The 13,353-nt window shown below is 37.7% G+C and overlaps 1 protein-coding gene and 1 long non-coding RNA gene across 4 annotated transcripts in view; one reads left to right on the plus strand and one right to left on the minus strand.

The window, feature by feature from the left end:
* LOC145663998 (uncharacterized) overlaps positions 1–13,353 on the minus strand; it is a 167,782-nt gene that overhangs the window by 143,663 nt on the left and 10,766 nt on the right. Inside the window, exon 1 of one of the 3 annotated variants that reach the window (XM_081730288.1) lies at positions 6,792–6,844. The exons of the other annotated variants lie outside the window; for them this stretch is intronic. The gene's annotated coding sequence lies outside the window, so the exon portion shown is untranslated. Of the gene's footprint in view, positions 1–6,791; positions 6,845–13,353 lie in introns of those variants that run through there. 3 annotated transcript variants of the gene reach the window in all.
* LOC145663999 (uncharacterized) overlaps positions 117–13,353 on the plus strand; it is a 111,751-nt gene continuing 98,514 nt past the window's right edge. Inside the window, exon 1 of the long non-coding RNA XR_014127310.1 lies at positions 117–657. This is a non-coding gene — a long non-coding RNA (uncharacterized LOC145663999). The remainder of the gene's footprint in view (positions 658–13,353) is intronic.

Here is a 13,353-nt window from a genome sequence, read left to right on the forward strand (position 1 = left end):
TTTCGTACAGTGCATGTGGTTTCTCTTTCTTTTTAAACTACCACCACAGGTGCAACTGCAGATTACTTTATTCAATGGAAATAACACTGATTGTGGAAACATAATATCTGCAATCAGTCACTTATTATTGTTTTCAATATAGGGTAAACAAATAACATTAAGTTTTAACTTTAAAGAAAAGAATGTAGTAAATGAATCAGTGTCTGCTCAAAGTCTCACTTTTTAATGAGTCAAAAATAGGTTCATTTCTTTCCCCCCTCCCATTTTATACATATCTTACACGTACGTGCGTAACCTTAAAGTGTGAGCTGATTGTGGAAGCCAGCTATGTAAACGTACCGTTTTATTATAACGTATTCTTTGCAGTTAGATCTTTTAAAGAAAATACATGTAATTATTGTTAAATGATCCATTGCCTCATATCGAACGGAACAGATTAGCTAGGCCTATTCCACTCTCCAATGAAATGCTTTAAAACTGTTTTATAAACACACTACACCGTAGTTGACTGTGCAAGGAGGTGGCAGGAAAAGTAGTTTTTAAACACGTTTCTATTGTACTGTAGCAGCGAAGTCGCAATATATCGGTTTCCGTGCTCAGTCTTTTTTACTGGTCGTTTGGAATCAAAAAGGGTTCTCAAAATGGCGAAATATTACGGTAAGTTTAAAAATATTTAATCAATTTCTTTTACATGTTTCATTGGTTTATTAGATAATATTCTAAAGGGATATTTGTGAACCTTGTAAACTTCATATGCGTACTCTAAGCATTTGGAAAACGCTTCTACATGATGTAATACGGTAATAATTGTTTTCAAGACCTTTCGTATAGTGTCAGGCGTATACCTGATTTTTTAGGGGGAGGGGTCCAAACTTGGGGGGAGGGTCTAACACTACAAGCCACTTGGTATATGTTGTATTGAACGGGTATCATTCTGTACCCGAAAAGACGATAAGTAATTAATTGTAAAATACTTCCAACTATATTTTCAAAAACAAATAATAATAATAATAATAATAATAATAATAATAATAATAATAATAATAGAACGATTATTTTAATAAGAGAAAGAGTACAGTGTAAGAGATGAAGTGTAAGATCAAATTTTCATGCTACATTAATCATTTCCCTGTAAAACAAATATAGTTTTATTGATAAAGTGTAGAAATGTATGTTGAGTTACGAAGTTTTGGGGTGGTGGGCCCAGTGGTTCCTCCGTGGGTGCACCCCTGTATAGTGTATAAATTTGGATCAGTAGCGTATCTAAGGACGCATGAACCTCACTGCAAAAAATGTCAAAAGGGTTCCCTGTTTCCACCTTCATGATGGCACGTAAAATTTATAGAGAATATATTTTTAAGTGGATATTACATCTAGTCAATCACTACTTGCTCATATTATGCGAGAAAATTGCACATAATACAAGTATATTTTATTATTACTAAGCAATTGCATGTAACTAAAAACACATCTTATTAGAAACAGCTTTTTCCTAAATAAATTAACACAAAATATTCACAACTAATACGGTGTATCAAAACTTCTGGATTCTCCTCACAACTTGCCTTGCGTAGGAATTCATTGATTATCTAGTCAGTGGTAGTATGGTGACTTTCTTGACTGTCAATGCTCAAGATTAAGAAAAAGCTCAACCATCTGTGACACTATGCTACTAATATATAGTTACCAGCCAGAACATTATGACTATCTACTTAATATCTGGAATGTCCACCTATGGCTCACAGGACAGCAACAATGCGGTTTGGTATGGAAGGCATGGTGGCTGGAGGCATGCATTGTGTACCACATCTCCACACACAAGTCACTTAGTTACTGTTTATTCCGCAGAGAGAGTTGATGAATTGGAACTTCCGTTCAATGACACTCCAAATGTGTTCAATTGGGTTAAGGTCGGTTGAGTTTGGGTGCCATTGCAACCATTGAAATTCATCACTATGCTCCTCGAACTACTGCACGATAACATTGACCTTGTGACATGGAGCGTTGTCCTGCTAAAAAATTCCATTCCCAGCTGGAAATACGTATGTCCTATATTAATGGATGTAAGTGATCAGCAATGACCTGCCGATAGCTAGGAGCTATCATGAAGCCCTCCACACATACTACTTGCTTATGGATGAAAATGTGAAGGTTCTCCAAATCAAATGGAACCACCACTGGCCAGTCGTCACCCTACTCTACACGCCTCGAGCAGCTGTTACTCTGGAAGCTCTTGTTGTCTTGATGAAGAATGATCCAACGGCGTTTGTTTGTTTTCCGTATTTGACCGAAGACCTCCGGCGAACAAATTGTTGTGTACCATTCAGATTTGACCGTTTTACGTTCCTCTAAAGGCACAGTTACCACATGACCAGTTTCCCCATAAAAACAGGCGACCATTTGTTTCGATGTGCTTCGAGCGCGAACAACTTTTGTTGGATTTGGTTCATCTTGAAACGCCCATACCGTCGACCACTGTTTAGGCTCCGGCTCATACGCAGTGGTGCCCACCCTCCCTTATGTCCATGACGCACCCCCCTCAATTGTCTATCCGTAGATGTTCTTTCATAAAAAAAAATCTTTCCGATTAATTTTGACACCCCTTCAAACATATTTATATAGATTTTTAACCCCCCAAATATTTCAATGACACAGTTTGCGTTATAGCCCCCGCTTGTGGGCACCCCTGTCATGTGCATATATATCTATGATTCGTCGCCTGTTACAATCTTATATACGTCTTTTGAAGCACCGTCATTGTATTTATTGAGCATTTATTTGTGTGCACCAATCGACGCGAGCTTGTTTTTGAGTTTTTGTCAAATTATGTGGGATCCAACAAGAACAAACCTTTCTCACAGCTAAATGATCATGTAATATTTTATGTATGCTGGTGGAACTAATGCCTAGGGTTGCCTCAATCTCACAGTATGTCACATGATGATCTTGCAGTATTAGGTTTTGCACAGCATCAATGTTTTCTTGAATAACAACTGATTTTGGACGACCTTCACGAATTTCGTCAGTGAGCGAATGGTGGCCACGAGTAAAATCGTTATACCAGCGTTTCACAGTAGCAAAGGATGGGGCTTCATCCCCAAATGTGGAAGTAAGTTGATCGATGTACTCTTGTCTTGATAATCCACGTCGAAAATAGTAATAAATAATCGCACGAAAGTTTTCACGAGTTAATTCCATCTTGAAGTCAACGTAAACAATCGAAATAAAACCATTGACAAATCATTTCAAGTACGTAATAGTTAACAAAGTGACTCAAACAAAAAATAGCGTCGAACTACAATCAGAGTTGCCAAGGCTCAAAATATAAATAGTGGCCCTCGTATAATCTTAACACCCTGATATAAAATTAATCTTCAAAACTTAAATGTCCCCTTTTTGCTCTGGAATCCCCCGCATTACAGGCACTGAGGGCCCGTTAGTTGCGCCAGTGATTTGCGTGCCCAACAATTACATGATAGACTGCTCACTTAAATTTCTGGTTTATAAGAAAAAGCTTGGAAGCATTCAATAGATCAGTGGTTCCTAACCTCGTTTACCTAGCGATCCCTTTCGTAACCCTGCATATTTCACGCCCCCTCCTTGCCGCTCATTGGTCATAAGTTTTTTTTTTTTTTTTTTGTCTCATTCTTCTGCGATTTCAGATGCAACATTGCATTCTCAAACTTCCAATAATAATCACTTATACAGTGGCGGTTATCTCATGTATGTAAGGTAAACAGCGCATACCTAAAGATGAAACCCACACATAACATGATTATTTCTTTTTTATTCCAATAGATTTCCAAAATTCCTCTTTTGCTTTCTTTCATGACATTAGAACTGAATACTTGTTGCGAATTCCTCATACTGTCACTAAAAAGCAGCATAATAGCAATAGGCCTGTCTTCTAGCGTCATTCTTTGGTACTGCTGGTGGGTCTGAAAGCAAGTCATCGTATTGCTTACTCTGCTGAAAGCTAACGGAAAAACTGTGAAAAAGTGTCAAATCCTCTTGCCATCGTTGGAGAAAATTTGTACTAAAACTAGTCAGAAAATCATTTATAAGTAGAATTGACTTGTATTTGTTTTACTGTGATATTCAGTTGTTTAATAATGAAGTGATATACTTAAATCTTGTGCAATGTATGGGAGAAAGGTATGCAATAGTAGTTACTGATTATTGCAGTGGAAGCAAGAAGCTTGTGAAATGGAGACAGAATTAGGAGCTAAAGGTAATGTGACTACATATTTTTCTTATCTTCGACAATCTAATTTTGCTTCTCAAGCATACGAAGACAAAAAGGCGATTGTGCAGATTAGTCCTTATATGACAAATTCTATGTACTATCCAAATTTCAAATTCCTAGCTTAAGAAGTTTGGCCTGGGCGTAGATTATTCAGTCAGTAAATCAGGACTACTACTTATGTACAGATGGTGATCAGAAATATGGAAACACCTGTAGTTGGCAACACGTCAGATGTATGGGTTGGCAGTGGTGTCGTGGCGCCCGCAGCGCCGGACCGCTGGTGGTGATGTGTTAGGTCGGTCTCCATAGGCCTACTACGTCAGGCGCAGTGGAACAGCAGTGTCCAGTGGGTTGAGCAGACGGAGGTACTGTAAAATGGGAGATCTCTCAGATTTTCAAAGAGGGCAAATTGTTGGTGCGCGGTTATGTGGAGTGAGTGTGACGGCAGTGGCTACTGTGTTACGTGTGTCGCGTGGGACAGTGTCGAAGGTGATGACGGCCTACACAACACACGGGAAAACCACATCGGGGAAGCGAAACAGTGGGCGGAAAAAAATCATGAGTGACAGGTCACGCCGGGTATTAAAGCGCGCATTGTCACGCAGAACCGTCGTGCCACTGCGGAGCAAGTGACGGAGGAACTCAATCAGCACCTCCCCCACCCTGTTTCGACAATCACAGTCCGCCGCGAATTACATGACATGAACTTACGGAGTCGTGTTGCACGGGCCAAACCGCTCATCAGGGACCATAACGCTTTCGCACGCCGCAAATGGTGCCGCGACCATGCAACTTGGACCGTTGAGGACTGGAAACGTGTGATATGGTCGGATGAGTCATCCTTCACCCTATTCCCAACCACGGGCCGTGTTTATGTGTGGAGAACGCCTAAAGAAGCTTATGATCTGCAGTGTCTCCACCCAACTGTGAAACATGGCGGCGGCTCGGTGATGCTGTGGGCCGCCATATCATGGTTTTAATTGGGTCCTGTGGTCACACTTAGCGGACGAATCACTGCCAACGATTATGTCGCAATTTTAGGAGACCACTTGCATCCTATGGTCCGGATGTTGTTCCCGGGCAATGACGCCATCTTCCAGGATGATAATGCATCCATTCACACAGCTGGCCTTGTTGCAGCGTGGTTTGAGGAACATCGGGATGAAGTTCACCACCTCCCCTGGCCTGCCCAATCCCCAGATCTCAACATAATTGAACATCTGTGGTCCGTCTTGGAAACACGACTCCGGCGACGATTTCCACCTCCATCCTCTCTCACAGAACTGGCTGATGCCCTGCACGAGGAATGGTGTAAAATTCCACTTGCTACCATTCACGACCTCTATGCCTCCATCCCACGTCGCATCAAGGCTGTTCTGAAGGGGAAAGGTGGCCCGACACCATATTAATCTGCTAAGTTGCAATTTCGTTCAGGTGTTTCCATTTTTCTGATCACCATCTGTATGTATTGTAATCCCCCTTCTTTTTAACCCTCGTTTCTTTCCTTCTCGGTCAAGCATTAAAATCACTGAACCACGGGTCTAATTTTTAAATGAGAAAACCAAATACTAAATTTCATGTTTCTAATCTTAAGATAATGATATATGGAGATCTTACCCCCACCTCTTTTCTTCCCTTCTAGAGCTCCCTCGTAGCTAAGCAGTTAGCGTATGTGCTTATGGCGTGGAAGATCTTGGTTCGATTCCTGGCGGAAGTTCATGTGGTTCGGATCCCACGTTAACCTGTAGGTCCACGTCTCATGTAGCCTCGCTGCTGAAAGAGACGCTAAACTAAAATCAAATCAAAATCTTCTTTTCTAGGTAATATAAAAAATCTGAATTTGGACATGCCTAATTATTTTAAATGATGAATTCATGCATCAAATTTCATGTCTATAACTTTCAGAGATTCAGAGCTATGGTTATTTTAATATAACACTTGTCACCCCTACGTCAGCCTCTTCCTCGTCGAATTTCCAAAAATCCTTCTTTATTGGTAACTTAAGTCACAAACTCTATGCACTATGCAAATTTCACATTTCCAGCTTAAGTGATTTGATCTAAGCGTTGATCAATCACTTAGAAATTATTTTATGTAAATGTTGGGTGTATCGAAAGTTCGGGATCAAAGGCCAACATCGTTATGAGTAAAGATGCGGAAAAAAGTTAGAATTAGGTGTTTTTCTATCTAATGTGGTGGAATTTTTCCAATCGCATATGGTATTTAATTAAGGCGCCCTATCCAAAATCTTTTAAAATATCACGCTCCGCCAATGGATCGAATGGGGGGGGGGGAGAGAATTACTACGGTATAGTCGTGAACATAATCTTGTCTTACATTAATTATACTTCAATAAAGAATCTTTGAGGAAAAGTGATAGGGTTTGGTGGGGCTGTAGTATGGGAGTGATGGCACTCAACTGATCTGGTGTGAATTACATACGTTTTGTTTGGCAGCTCAAATAGTTGATTCAGTACAAACATATATGCAGTGCTACCAGAACCCATTATACTGCAGCAAAAGATGTTAAAATGCGTTTACATACCCGTATTTTTGTGTGTATCCTGGCCTCACACCATTGGATTTTTCTTGTGGAATTTTATTGTATACTTTGTTAAAAATTGATAATGCGAACCACTTGAAAACAAGAATCAACGAATCAGTTAGCACTGTTACGTCAACCAGTTTCGACAGGTTCTCGTGTGAAATCGTTAATCGCGTGGGCGTGTATCGTGCTGTGAATGGTACAACATAGAAATATGTTATCCAAATGCACTATAACTTTTTTTTTTTTTTTTTTAATTGATGCGTTAGAACGGACGCAGCGTACGTTTCGTGCTCAATGTTTCCTGTTTTCATCAGGCGCCCATGTATTGCGACAAATTGCTTAGAATTGTGTGATGAGTATGCATTAAAAAATATATATTTCGTGTCGTTTTGTTAACAAACAATCATGGATATATGTCGAAGAGCTATACTCTCATTTGCTGCAACATGTTATTTCAAAACACCGGAAGGAGGCTAGAAAACATAGCAAGGTTATCCTGTCTTGTAGCTTTGACCAGAGCACAGTGATTACGGAAATCTCTTCTATGATTAAAAAAAAAAAGTATAAGCTAATGACATTTTTTTATTCTTGGCATTGCACAATGTCTTTTTTTTTAAAGTTTTACGTCCCATGCCGGGTAGGCTAAAGGAGACTGTGATGGTGAGAGATAAGTGAAATGGTGGAATAAAGAAAGTGGGAGAACCTCGAGAAAACCCACGAGTACGGTGTTTGTCCACCAAAAAGTCCACACGGCGCGAGTTGGGATCGAACCAGGGACCCCAGGCACCGGAGGTGAACGCTCTACCACTGAGCCACCGCGCCCCCTTGCACAATGTCCTGCAGACAAATTTCACGAGTTACTTTTCCATGTAGACCCTTTGGTTAAAAAAAAAATCCATGTCAGAAGGAATCAATATCACCGTGAAGACTGTTGATAATTGTGTTAAAGTTAGTCGTTTAATTCGGCGCAGATTAAGAATATTGGGTCCACTATTTTTGAAAAATTTGGAGGTAAAATATTAATCTATAAATGATGAGTAGCCTAATATTTCAGCAACTTCTTTATGTAGGTGCCAAATATGTCTAAGTCATGTAACGTAGAAATACCATTAAAAAGCGACCTTCCTTACGACGCATTGGTAGATTGGTCGCAGCTAATGGCTATAAAGGACAGATGAAAACGCTCCACATTTTAATCTTTGTCAAAGAGAACTGTATTTCAGAGTTAAACGAAAATGAATATTTATATAACACCAGAAGCAAGAAAGGCCTGCATATGCTTCCTCATAATATTTCCTTATATGAGCAAGGTTCGAGATACATGGCAATTTGAGTATATAAAAAATTCCCTACCAAAATAAAAGCAGGAGAAAGTATGAGAAAATTTAGAAAAATGATCAAAGAATTCCTGTTTTCAAGTTGTTTTTATTCGGAAACTGAATACAGTGTTCGAATTAAACTTCTAGACGAGCGGGGATGAATGTTCTTGTGTACACAGACACACACACACACACACACGCATATATATATATATATATATATATATATATATATATATATATATATATATATATATATATATATATATATATATATATATATATATATATATAACTTTTTCTATGCAACTACACACAACATATTCAAATAAAAGTTTCCCCAACTCAACGTCCTTTCTAAAACGTGGCTTTATAACTGAAAGAAGGCTTGTAAATTATTCATTGCAGCTTTGGGAAATCGAAGATTCCTAATAAAACTCCAACTGACCATACTGCTTTGGTCAGTAAAAGAAGGCATTTTTAGTCCCATGTTTATTAGTTTTTTTTTTTTTTTTTTAACTTTTATTTGATATAAAGAATCATCTCTCGGAGTTTGGTGGTGTTGTTTAGGCTTACTACTAAAAATATTCCTTTTTTTTTTTTTTTTTTTTTACTGTCACGAAATTTAATTTAAAATTTCACAAAATAATATTGCGATAATGTTCTTCACGAGACGGGGAAATAATTTATTATCCCTTGCAGAGATGTTAGTTTCATGACACGAGCCAGGGATAAATTTTGACAAGAGAGGAATTTCCCCCATTCCTTCCCCCGTTAATACGAACACTAACTGAGTATCTCAATTAGAGAATGTATTGACTATACACGAGTAATGTGAAGGAGATTGTTAATTTGTGTAGTATACGAAGTACTGTTGATCATTTGTACTTGTAGCAATGTTGTAGATATGCACTATGTAGAGGTTAAGATAATATGTAACTTTATGACGTATCCGAACCATACGTACAGTACGTATTCTTGTACTCAATATATGAAAAAAGATGAACATACAATACAATATAATACGATAGAAATGCCAAAGAAAACGTTCAGGTAGAAGAGAAATATATGTTTTATGGGTAAAGTCCTTCACTAAAGTTTCTCCATTATGAATAAAAAAAGAAAAAAAAAGTGCGTAAGTTAAAGACATTGAAGAACATGAAAATCTTAGAAAGTGAGCCAGATGATATTTTTAACGCGTTATTATATGAAATAATAATTATTTTGAAGGTCTTTCGTAAAGCATGTACATTTGAGTGCGCAACAATCATAACATCATGAACATCATACTCGGATTTCTGGCTTACAAGAATTCGGTCTGGAAACAGTTAAATTATTAGTTTATGTAGTAGCATTTTATAGAAACTAACTGACTGACTTTCAAAATTTTTGAAGTCTTTCGTTGCGTGCAAGTTATTAAAAAAAAATTAAAATTAAAAATTGAAAAAAAAGTGAAGAAGTGTTGCGAAGGTCCTAGTCAGAAAATCAACTTCTTTTCTCTCTAAAGATTTCTCTCGCCTCTGAAGTTGGAGAAAATTGAATATTATCAAAACAGTGGTACTGAACCCTGAATGCTTTATTAAATGGAAATTTTTCATCTTCCGCACGAGGCTGGAAGTATTCTATTTGGTAGACGGACAAAACTTCGCCCAACCAAACCCATCTGTTTAGATCGAAAGTGAAATTTTTAAAATATAATGTGCTGTATTGGATTTAGATTCACATTTAACTAAAAAAAAAAAAAAAAAAACCTCTTGTTTTAAACACTTTTCCGAAAATCCACTTTGTCCGTCAAATGGCATCGAGAGGATATAGAAATGGAGCGAGTCATTTTAACGTCAGAGGATATGATAACTATCAAAACCCGTAAAATTACATTTAAAAAAAATTGTCTTACATTTGTTATTAACATCCGAAACTTGACGATTTATCATACCATTCAATGTTTTGCTATAATAGTTTTTGGTATTTTGACAATATTCACCTTATTGAACTTAAGATAAGGTGGAAGAATGTTCTCTTTATGTATAAAGATTACTTTTTCATTCCATCTTCAACGTCATTTTAGAGTCAAAAGAAACATTTTAGAACAAATTGAAACAAAAGCTTATATTTTGCGTGTATTGAAATATGGATTAAAGAGAAAAACAAACTGTTTTAACATAACATCTGGTGTGAACCCGGTTCTCTCATTTCTGGAAGTTTAAACCACCACACTAAATTTTTGATACAATGATTTGGTATATGTTTGTTTTAAATTCCACAAATCAATGGTCTTATTTTGTTTATATATCAGAATTTCCAACTCCCGAACTTATAACATAGAAGCTGACTTTTAAGATCAAAGAAAGGAGAAAGGGGGAAAAAGTAGAATGGAATAAAACAAGGTAGGCAATGTTTGATCCGTCATAATCCACGAGTAGTATATAAACAAAACCATCGAGTACACATGGTTTGTCTGCCACCACTGTCTACTGTCAACGTTATCTTTGATCGCTCTGTGTCTGTAAGGGGGGGGGGAGGTTACTAACAAGGAACGGACATGAACGTGTCATCCGGACATCCGAATCAAACCTAGTCCATTCGATACACATAACAAAGATATGTTCATGCACAAAAAATTAGTTGCCATGGACAACGGATTAAGTCCCTGGGACCCATTAATCCTGTTAGAATAAAGAAAATCGTACACTCACAGTGAAATAGCTATTCCATCAACACTGTTCATTGGAAAGTCAAGGTTTATAGTTCATTCTCTTCAGCATGAAACAAGCTTTCCAGAGGTGCTATGTATTGGGCCTCATAATGTACTTAAACAGGGAAAATTGGGAGAATGTCGGGAAAATTCCCTCCAGAAATCCCTCCCATCAACTTTGGACCCTTCTGGAGTGGCCCTGGATAAAAGCACACAATTCAACTGTATCTCGAAAAATACTATAGGGGATAAGAAATGTGTGTACCAAGATTTGTTATGATAGACAGAATAGGTATGAGAGGAAAGCACGTATTGGTATATAAGATTTTCCCTCATATCTATTCCGTCTATCAATACAAAACTTGGTACAGTTATTTCTTATCCCCAATAGTATTTTTCGAGATATATTTGCATTGTGTGTTTTTACCCAGGGCCATAAGGGTCCAAAGTTGATGGGAGGTATTTCTGGAGGGAATTTTCCCGATTTTCCCAATTTTCTCTGTTCAACTACGTTATGGGCCTAAACATAACACTTCTGGGAAAGCTTATTTCATGCTGAAGAGAATGAACTATAAGCCATGACTTTCCAATGAACAGTGTTGATGCAATAGCTCTTTCACTACGAGTCTACGATTTTCTTTATATTAACAGGGTTAATGGGCCTCAGGGACTTGCTCCATTGTCCATGTGATCTATTTTTTTTTTTTTAGCGTGAACATATCTTTGTTATGTTTATGGAATGGACTAGGTTTGATTCGGATGTTCGAATGACACGTTCATGTCCGTTCCTTGTAAGAATCCGACTGAGACTTCACAGAGTATCCAAGTGGAAATGTCTGATATATACAGTGTATTAATTCTCTTGTTTCACGAACTTAATCCGTTCCGTAACGCTGTTCACGAATTGAAATTATTTTTCTCATTTGCATTAATGTAAATACGTACAATTATTCCGCTTTAGTCACAGGGACATCTTTGCTTTTTGCTATGATGAAAATTCTAGAATGAAAATAATAATTATCCATTTTAAAGACAAATAAAATAATACTAAATTAAACAAAACAGTGTGACGGCTAAAAGAAAATGCAAAACAAGAACAAAAAGATTATTGAACTCAGCGCTCTGACTAGCTTTACCATATTCTGAAATGCTAAACTGCGGACACACCATCTGGTTAACTCGTTATACGAGGGTTGTTACAGAAGTTCTAAGCCTACCTGTGGACGGAGCTTCTGTGAGTTTATGGGTGGTGTTACTTTTCAACATAGTCCCCTGACAAATCAACACATTTTGACTCACAATGTTCAAGTGTGTTAATGCCGCTGGTAAAAAATGATTTGACAAAGGCGTGTAACGTTTGATCTACGGCATGCATGACGTCATCTTCAGTGTCAAAATGAGTACCTTCCAACTTCTTTTTGAGCTTGAGAAAGAGATGTCAGAAGGAGGCAAATTAGTCGCCGCAATCGTGAATTGCTACTATTGCGATGACTGACTTGTGGCTGAGAGCATTTGTCTTGATGGAGAAGCACACCTGCTGTCAATTTCCGACGACGCTTCTGCCGAATACTATCACGCAGTTGTCGTACAAGACCTGCATAGTACTCCCCAGTCATTCTTCGACCTCTTGGAAGATAATCCACCATCACTATCCCTTACGAATCCCAGAAAACTGTAGCCATCACTTTTCCAGTTGAGGGCATTGACTACCACCTCTACCCAGCGATGAAGACAACGCTTGCTACACAACACTTTGATACTGACGCCAAACTAGATGCCGGTTGAAATAGCAGACGGCAGTATTGAAAAACTTGTGCCACGGTATGATAAGGGAATTAATTTGCATGACGATTATGTGGGAAAATAACTTAAGAGTGTACGTTTCAAATGTATATAGTTACAATTTGGTCTGTTCATTCTGTTACTTTTCTTATTTCAAAACGTCTGTTACGTTCTGGACAGCCCTCGTATATGCCATTATTGTTCCTGGAATTATGCAATTATTGTTGTGGAGACACTTTTGAAGTTTTTGACATGAGTCATAAAAATGTTTCTACAAAATGTTTTTTCTGTGTGTTTCTCAGAAAGAATAACAATTAATTGTTTGAATCGTTTAGGAATTTTTAACAATTAAAAATTAACTTCATGAAATTTTAATTGATCAAATTAAAAGTTAATTAAATTTTAAATTGATTAATTTAATTGTTATTCTTTTTAATGAATTAATTACAAGTTTGATGAATACTAATAGTCAAACAATTTTACATGTAACATTAAATTAACCAAGGATGTTATAAAATAGAGGATCTGCCCAATACAACAAAATCGTGAAGCCATACGTCACAGCTTCGCCACACTTACTCTGCCCACTCCGCGCCACTAAGATCGCGCAATGTTTCGAGCCAAGAATCATGGCGGAAACGAGAGTAGCCAATCAGATGTGCCGGCTCAGACGATGCTCGGTTGTTGTTGTTGTTTTTTTTTTTGGGGGGGGCTTCATTGAGTTCATATGATGAAGATACGTATGAGGAGATCGTATCTTATG

Source organism: Thermobia domestica, chromosome 11 (assembly GCF_964235325.1).
Source record: "Thermobia domestica chromosome 11, izTheDome1.hap1.1, whole genome shotgun sequence".
Lineage (NCBI taxonomy): Eukaryota > Metazoa > Arthropoda > Insecta > Zygentoma > Lepismatidae > Thermobia > Thermobia domestica.